The sequence below is a fragment of the Neomonachus schauinslandi genome, chromosome 4 (genome assembly GCF_002201575.2).
Source record: "Neomonachus schauinslandi chromosome 4, ASM220157v2, whole genome shotgun sequence".
Taxonomy (NCBI): Eukaryota; Metazoa; Chordata; class Mammalia; order Carnivora; family Phocidae; genus Neomonachus; species Neomonachus schauinslandi.
Genome location: NC_058406.1, coordinates 87,817,863 through 87,827,838, shown reverse-complemented (window position 1 = coordinate 87,827,838; position 9,976 = coordinate 87,817,863).

The window sequence follows — 9,976 nt, the reverse complement described above, 5'->3', positions numbered from 1 at the left end:
TGTGTGTGTGTGTGTGTGTGTGTGTGTGTGTGTGTGTGTGTGTGTGTGAGAGAGAGAGAGATTCAACAGTGCCCTTTGCATACTTTTAAAATGGCTGTGCCAAACTGTTTTGGATCTATTCATTTCTCTATTTATTTTACCAGATGATAAAATCTTTAAGGAACGATATTGTGACCTACAGAATGGTGAATATATCCAATTTTGGAAACACAGTAGAGTTTAATATATATTTGTTTAATGAATGAATGAAAACACTAGTCCAATTAAAAGTCTGACACACTGACCATGTCTTTGCCAGGCATAGATAAAACTATGCATCCTAAAATTAAATATTCTTTCTTTTTGCATGCTTTTAATGTCTCTTAGGTACCAAGTCTCCCACTATCTGATAACCACATCCATGGTCCAAATCAGTTCAACAAGTATTTTTTGATTGAGCACCATGTACATGAGTCTTCAGAGAAATGAATCCCTGACTTTCATGAGCTTATAATCTATTTGGAGATAAAAGATGTGCAAATGCCAAAAATTTGGCTGCAGCATGTAAAATCTACACAAACAGCTCAAAATAACAGTGGAAGAGAGACAGTAAGGTGAACCATATATACAACTATTTTTTTTCTAATAGCCACATTTAAAAGTTAGATAGATACAATTAAGTTTAACATATTTTATTTAACACAATATACCTAAAATATTAACACTTCAAAATATAAAAATTGAGGTATTTTATATATCTTTTTCTCTTTAAGTCCTTAAAATTTAGTGTTTATTTGATAACTACAACATATCTCAATTAAGACTGAATTTTTTTTTTAAGTTTTTTTTTTTTTTTGACAGAGAGAGACACAGTGAGAGAGGTAACACAAGCAGGGGGAGCGGGAGAGGGAGAAGCAGGCTTCCCGCAGAGCAGGGAGCCCGATGTGGGGCTCGAACCCAGGACCCTGGGATCATGACCTGAGCCAAAGGCAGACGCTTAATGACTGAGCCACGCAGGCGCCCCAAGACTGAATTTTTACAGTCAATTCATGACATATATAAGTTTCATAAAATTTACAGTTAAAAAAGTAGATCCATATATCCATTTTTTTTAATGTTTTACTTCAGTATTTTCTAAAAAACAAATCAAGTACCAAAAATATATTCGTTTAATACCTACATCCTATAAACAAAACTGGTTCTTTTTTTAGAAGAACTGATTTGGATTTGAACTAAAAGCATAACCATTTAAGATGTGTCCAAGTTGCAAAACTTCTCTAATTCTTCTGTTAGCTTAGTGTTATTTTCACCAAATTCAAAGGGGTGCTGCCTAAACTGAAGGGCAATTTTAACTTTATCAATATTGAAAAAGCCCTCTTAAAATTTTTCTTCTATTTTAGGCAGAGTATATGACTCTGTGGATTACAAGAAAAATCTTTTGCATATTGATTCATGCTAGAAACAAATGCATGGAATCATTACTATTGATTGTATTATGTTTGGTTTTGGTTTCAGCACTGTCTCTTATATTATGCAACTCAAACTGCCTAGTTAGATCCCAATAAGCTTTCCATTTCATTGGTGTTGGGATTTTCTTGTTTTTTTGTACTGTGATATCAGTGAGATAACATAAATTATTCTGTCATTTTTTGTGTGTTTTATTATTGAACAACTGGCAATTTGTTTCATAAAAAAAAATATTGAATGTGAATTGTCATACTAAATCTTTGTAAGACTCCTCACAACTCAATCAATGAATACTGAAAAGACACACAATATCAGTAAAAATACTCTCTTATTTCTTTCAATGGTTCCAAAAACTGCTGGGCGCCTGGGTGGCTCAGATGGTTAAGCGTCTGCTTTCGGCTCAGGTCATGATCCTGGGGTCCTGGGATCAAGTCCCGAATTGGGCTCCCTGCTCAGTGCAGAGCCTGCTTCTCTTTCTCCCTCTGCCATTCCCTCTGCTTGTGCTCTTCTATCTCTCTGTCAAATAAATAAATAAAATCTTTAAAAAAAAAAAAACTGCTGATGTTTTCATAATATTTGCATGTATATACTGAAAAAATTTAACAACTATATCCCTGGCACTTTTTACACCTTTTACTTTAGAAAACTGGCCACAGACATTTTCAATTATGTAACATTCAATGCAATAAAGCAACAAGGTAAACATTAGTCTCTTCTTTTAAAATTCAAAAAAACCCTGGGGGCTCCTGGGTGGCTGAGTCAGCTAAGCAGGTAAGCACCCAACTCTTGATTTTGGCTCTGGTCATGATCTCAGTGTCATGATCTCAGGGTTGTGGGATCAAGCCCCACAACAGGCCCTATGCTCAATGGGGAGTCTACTTGGTATTCTTTCTCTCCCTCCCTCTGCCCCTCCCTGTGCTCTCTCTCTAAAATAAATAAATAAATATTTAAAAAAAAATAAAATTCCAATAAACCTCGAACACAATCATTAGCAGTAATTTTTCTTTTTCAGATATAAATGTAAATTTGAAAAAAAAAGGAACCAAATTATTAATTGCTTAATGTCTCTGTTTAGACAGAATTCATCTAAACCTGAAATATTCACATTTTAAGTTTTTCAATCATTGATATTATTAGAAAGATCTTGTATTATGTGAATGATTGATGATTTAATTGATCATTTTTCACTTTTTATAAAATATATATTTTTTTCTTTGACTCATAAATTTTAAACAAAATCTCCATAACTGAAATAAAAAATATTTTTGTCATCTCTGTATATAATCATAATACTTTATTATTTTGAATGAACTTTGATGGTCAACCATTTAAATAAAAATTAAATAACTGGACCTGCATATAGCAAAGTTTTTGCTGGAGACACCTGGCATACAGTTATAAAGAGGTCTTATAATTTGGATTGTTTATCTTGATTATTTATCTTAGCCTATGGTTTACCTTATCTTAGGTATTTTACCACCTAAGATTACTTAAAGTACCCTATGGTCTACCCTTCAGCTTAGCGGAATCTCAATAATCATCATCTTTCTGAAACAGACTCATACTAAGTGACACCAAGAGACTGATGTATTAAACCAGAAATTTTATGCATTTATATTTAGTCTTAAGTGAATTTGTCACATGGAAGAAAATACTGGTTTCACTCAGTGTGTGATTCTAACCTTGTAGTCAGAAGATTTTGGGGGAGGATATTATTAGAATAAGGTAAATTAAATAAGGCAACCTTATGAGTGATTTCACTTTCAACTGACCTAATCAATAAAATTAGAAACACTCAAAATGCCCACATTCCACATACGTCTCCGGGCACAAAGAGCCACATCATTAGCGCTGAAGACTCTGGCCTTTGTCCTCTCCACCAGTGTTAGTTCTCTTCCCCAGCAGGGCTTGGCTGAATTTACTTTTCTTCTTCTATGGGCCCAAGGTTGATCAACTCACTCCCACCCCCCAACCTTTCCCTTTCTCACTATTTTTTCATTAGTTAATATAAATTCAACAAGGACAGTCAATTCCTGTATAAACCTGGGAGTTAGTTTCCTTGAAATGGCTTTGTTTGGATATTAATGTATTATTTTCAAAGTTTAACTTTTAGAGAACGTTCTCATATTCACATTTCCTTTTTTTTTTTTTTTAAGATTTTATTTATTTATTTGACAGAAAGAGAGACAGCTAGAGAGGGAACACAAGCAGGGGGAGTGGGAGAGGGAGAAGCAGGCTTCCCGCTGAGCAGGGAGCCCGATGTGGGGCTAGATGTGGGGCTTGATCCCAGGACCCTGGGACCATGACCTGGGCCGAAGGCAGATGCTTAACGACTGAGCCACCCAGGCGCCCCACATTTCCTATTTTTTGAGAAAAGCCTCGTTGTTCTCCAAGCACTGACAAAGGACTGAAGAAGATATACACAGGAAATTCAGTATTTCTCTGAAATTGCTGAGTCTACAAAATACATGTATCAGATCTGAGAAGTATTTGAAGGAATCACTTGACCTGACCCATTGTCTTCACTTTTGTATATATACCAACCTTTACCTATGAAATATTTTCAGAGTGAGAGACCTTTTGAATAGTCGTTCCCAGGATTTTGGTTTCAGATACATGAATGTGGACAAATGGTCAGAAACTGTCTCCCAGGACTTCCATAAAGATTTGAAACAAAATAAAACAGAATTTGTTCTAAAGTGTCTTGTCTTTCTTTTTCTCTCTCTCTCTTTGAGTACCTAATGAGCATTATTTATGGTAGAAGCATAAATGTGACGAAAATGAGTCTTAAGAAGGAATTCAAATCCAGATTTTCATTCACTGAACTTACAACCTGTTAATAAAAGCAAGTTCTTAAAAGCCAGTGTTATTTTTTTATGCTACTTTTCTGTTCCATTATACCTAGTATATTTAATATGTGATTAACATATTTTAAAAATAGTATCATGTTTTAAAACCCCCCAAAACACAATGTGTTTTGAGAAAAATTTTTAGAATTTTTAAGGATCTTTAAGAAAAATTATTAGATTCATCATGTATTGGGCTGTGAAGAAATATTAACAATATTTCCATATTCTTTTATTTTTTTATCCAAGAATATTATGCTAGCAAAATTTAATACCTTGGAGTCTTGGCCTATCAATTTCAAGATTGTTTCCTATACAGTCAGTGCTTTGTTTCCAAGTTATTTTACTGCAGCAGGCAGGACATCTAACTGAATGCATTGCTTTGCTGAAACAGCCTGGACTTTAATTCTGTAACAGTCCTGTTACATTATCATCTTTCACGAGGCCTGTCACTAAGCCATGGCAGTAGGAAAGAGGAGCAGGAAAGGAACATTGATGAAGACAGTTGCATGCTGGTGATTTCCCAAGAGAAGATAAACACCAATCTACTGAAGGACTTCGGCTGCCAGCAGGTAAAATCAGGACACGGCCTTTATTTCCAGCATATTAGGAATGTTTCATTTCTGCCTTCCACAGCTCGATGGAGAACATGCTGACAGACCCTGACCTTTCATTAGTGGAATCAGGGGATCTGAAGGTTATTATAGGGCCCATACCTCGTGACAAATTCATAAGCTTTACAGTTTCTAAGAATGAGTATGTGGCTTCCTCACTTATGGGATGTAACAATCTAACTGTTTCTGTTATAATTTCAGAAAAAAATAACATACAACTTATGATATTTGTTAGTTGGGCTTTTTTTTCCCCCTTTGTCTATTAAGTGCAGGTGATGACTCTTACTTCAGAAGAAATGTCTTCCTACCTTTCTGGTGTGCATTGGCCCATTTTACAGTAGCTAAGAAATGAATAAATAGCATCGATAACCTCAAGATGCAAATTTGTGCATATCATCATCTGAGCTTGTCACGGTCCAGCTGGCTTCTTGTCCTATGTTCACCTCTGAGTGTCCTTTGCGCCATTGACACTGAAGTTGTTCCCAGCTTCTACTGTGTGCTTTTTTTTTTTTAAAGATTTTTATTTATTTATTTGACAGAGAGAGAGATAGCGAGAGCAGGAACACAAGCAGGGGGAGTGGGAGAGGGAGAAGCAGGCTTCCCGCCGAGCAGGGAGCCCGACGCGGGGCTCGATCCCAGGACCCTGGGATCATGACCTGAGCCGAAGGCAGATGCTTAATGACTGAGCCACCCAGGCGCCCTCCACTGTGTGCTTTTTATGCCTTCATGATTTCACCCATGTTGCTCCTCTGCCTAGAACATTCTCATCCTTCGTTGCCTGTTCTGCTAGATCACACTTCAACTTCCCCAGGAGCCCTTCTTTAAATATTAAATCTGATGAGATTAGATGTGTCTCCTTTGCTCTCATAGCATCTACTATATTAGGTTATCCTTGTACCTTCCAACACATAGCATGCTTGCTGAAATAGCAAGGCTTGGAATAAATGCATAGTGGTGATTTGCTATTTGTTATTCCTTAAAGAAGAGAATAATTGTTATAACGTCTTCCCCTTAATTTAAAGTAGGCCTCATTTCCATTTTTTTTAAAGATTTTATTTATTTATTTGAGAGAGAGAATGAGAGAGAGAGCACACGAGAGGGGGGAGGGTCAGAGGGAGAAGCAGACTCCCCGCCGAGCAGGGAGCCCGATGTGGGACTCGATCCCGGGACTCCAGGATCACGACCTGAGCCGAAGGCAGTCACTTAACCAACTGAGCCACCCAGGCGCCCTCATTTCCAATTTGAAGGGTAAGTTTTTCCTAGACAAAAGTTCTTTAGAGAAAAGACATACATATTCTTTATTTCCGTATCAATAATATGCCCTCTAAGTTTTAGAGAAATTTACCTCCATCACTGTTTAAATCTTCAATTATATAAAAATATTTAAGCAAGGTTAAAGTTGTATACTATTTGTTTATTCATGGGTTCTATTATTTTTTCACTCTCAATGCCCTTCTATCCTCTGTTCTGTCTTTTCAAGAACACACCCTGAAATCCCTTGCAATTTTTATCCAATTACCTCTATTGGCAAAAGCCCAGCCTTTGTTAAATCTAACCCTGCTAACTCAATTCCATTCAACGTGGCCAACAGATTGACCACTTGATCTGTAATTTTACTCTCTCTTTCCTCCTCTCTCTCCCTCTCTCTTTCTCTTTCTATTTTCTGTTTTCTTTACCCCTCTCTTTTTACCCCTTCCAGTTGAATAATTTCTCCTGAGTGTGAAAACATGCTCTCCTCTATCTCTAAAAGTATTTTTCCACTCTCCATATTTTCCTGCTGTTAATTAGTTTATCTCTCCCCCTTTCTTTTCTCCCCTTTAGATCAAGAACTCCTTAGAAGTCATCTATGCTCATGAATCCAATTCCTTTTCTTCATTCTCTCTTGAATCTTCTTTGGTCAATCTTCTTCCCATAGTATTCAACCTAAACTGTTCTAGTCAATGTTGCGAGTGGCCTCCATATTGGCGATTACAGAGGTTAATTCTCAGTGCTTATCTCGGTGCTCATTATAATTAACCAGCAGAATTTACACAGTTGATTATTACCTATTCTTTTTTTTTAAGATTTTATTTATTTATGAGAGAGTGCATGCATAAGCAGGTGGGGAGGGGCAGAGAGAAAGGGAGAAGCAGACTCCCTGCTGATCAGGGAGCCAGATACAGGGCTGACCTGGGGATCATGACCTGAGCCAAAGGCAGACGCTTAACCTACTGAGCCACCCAGGTGCCCCATTACCTCTTCTTTAAATAATCTTTTCATCTGACTTTCATAACACCATATCTCTGGTTGCTAAGACATAACACCACATCTCTGGTTTGCTCAGGTGCAGTCAGAAAGGTTATGCATTGTTCACAGAGAAGCTAAAAATAATGACATAACTTACTGAAATGCTGTTTTGATTATCACAATTTATCAGCAATACTCTTCCATGAAAAGATATTTTGCTATGCTGATGTTTAAGAATTATTAACATAATTTATAATCTTAAAATAAACAACTTTTCAGTCTTGACTCACAGACTCAGCTACAAGCCTTTGTTCTCAGAGTAATGTTGTGATAATTTAGAATTGTTTGAGCTCTGTACTTCCTTTCAATTTTGTTGTAAACCTAAAACTTCGCTAAAAAAATTAGATCTTAAAATAAAATTCTCTACTCTGGGTGTCAAATATGCCAAGTGTGCTATTACATCGTAATCTCCTGATTATGCACTTACCTCAGTGGTCACACCTCAATCTCCTGTTTCTAAACACATCTATGCAATGTCTTACAAATTTATACCTTGAGACCCAAACTCCCCCCTCCTTAACACCAATTTCATGATTTCATATGCTTTCTGCTATATCAGTTAGAGGTCTTATAGATGACACAAAAGTAACACATCAAAAACTGAACTCCCAATCTTCCCCTATCAAACTTGATCTTCCCTCAGTTTGATCCATTTAGTTAGTGGAAACTCCATTCTTGTAGTTACTTAAGCCAATTTCTGGAATCATATTTGGCTCTTTCTTTTTCTCTTATAAATCACATCTGGATTATTAGAGAATCCTGTTATCTCTACCTTCAAATGCACTCAGGATCTGACTATTAAATTACTGTCAGATCATGGTCCAAGTCACCATCATCGCCTGTTTGAATATTTCATTAAACTCATATAAATGGCCTCCTTTCTTATACTTTTTGGCCTAGTCTCAAAAGAGCTGCCAGAGTTATGTTGTAAAACTTTAGATATACATGAAGTTTCTTTCTCAAAACATTCTAATGGTTTCCCATTTTCTTCAGAGCAAAAGCCATTGTCCCTAAATTACAATGGCCAACAGGGTCCTGGGATGTCTATTCCTTATTGCTTTCCTCTCACTTCTTAACTGTTCTCATGCCATTTACCCTGTTTCACATCTATGTATGTCCTTGCTTATCCTGGACATATCAGGCATGCCCCCTCCTTAGGGATTTTGTGCCTGGCATTTCATATTTTAGAAAGATTTTTTTCTCCAGATATCCAAATATTTTCCTCCCTCTCTCATGTTTTTAATGAGATTTCCACAACCAATCTATTTAAAATTATAGTATTTCCTCCCAACCCTGTTGCTACAATAGTGCCCTAATTTATTATTCCTGTATATTTTATGTAGCAATGATTTACTATACAGTTTATATATTTATTTACATTGTCCTATTTCTGCAACAGCTCTGCTAACCCCTAGTAAATGAAAACTTCAGGGATACTTTTGTCTGTTTTTTAAATTCCTTTATCTATAAGGATTTATGTGGCGCATTGTAAGTGCTTAATAAATACCACTGGATGACTTGGGGAAAAAATGTGAATTTAGAAACAACATCAAAACTTTGAATAGATCTCAGTTTGTCATATACGCACACAAACAAAAGTGACAGGAATTCTAGTTAAAGAAACACTAGCTGCTATGACAGATACACCTGAATTGTCAGTAGCTAAACTTTAAGTAATAGTTTGATAAATGTGTTCTAAGTCAGCAATTCTCCAACTGATGATTCAAAAGTTCTGACACCTTCCACAGTGTGAATCAACCATTTTCACTTAACAGTTTCCAGGATTATCTTGGAATTGTGCTCATTCTGGGAACATTCTGGGTATATTTTTAAGGGCTAAGGCTTGAACTGGTTCAGAACATTACTATCCACATTTCATGAGCTAGCGCTCAATATGATGGCCACATTAGTTATATATGTCCAGTTTGAAAAAAGAAACGGGTTTGATAAAGAAGTAACATTATCTGAAACAACAAATAATGGGATGGGCAAAATAAACATAGGGTGTCTGCTTAAATTTGAATATCTAACAATGCACATTATATTTCAGTATATTATAAAGACATAACTATATAACTAAAGTATTTTTTTTTTAATTATCTGAGTTTCAGATATATAGTTTTGGCTATTTTGCTAATAAAGGCAAAATTCAAAGAGAAACATGTTTAGTATAAATCTTGCCCAACCAAATATTTGAATTGTTGCATTTGGTGTTGTTTGATGTTTACCTGAGAGGTGGGTTCTTGAAACTAATGTCGTGTTTTGTTCTTACAGATATTCTTGCCAACCTGAGCAACTGGTTTTGTAGACTCTACTTTCAACAGAAATTTTGTAGGTCGAGAGCACAACTGGCACTCAAAGAACTTTTAGTGAAAACATATATTAAGGCTAAGGAATGGGGCAGAATTAAGAGGTTCATTGAGTCGACCTGGGGGAAAATGATTTTCTTTGAGAGTATTCTAAGAATTACGGTAATTGTTTAAATTTAGACACTCTATGTCTGCATTTCCCAAATTGTGTTCCATAGAGCTGTAGTTATATGATATAACCAATGTGGAAAAAGTTTTGCTCTGTGAACAAATATTTCTAGAAAACAACTCATGCAATAATTCTTCTCTAGGAGCATCAAAATATGGTGAAGTCACTGAGATACTGTTCAGTTCAGTTAAGCTGTGTGTACAAGTATGTTCCTTACTCTGTTTTGACCATGAAACTATTTTTCACATCAATACCCACTGTATTAGTTTCCTAGGGCTGCCGTAACAAAGTGCCATAGCTGGGTAT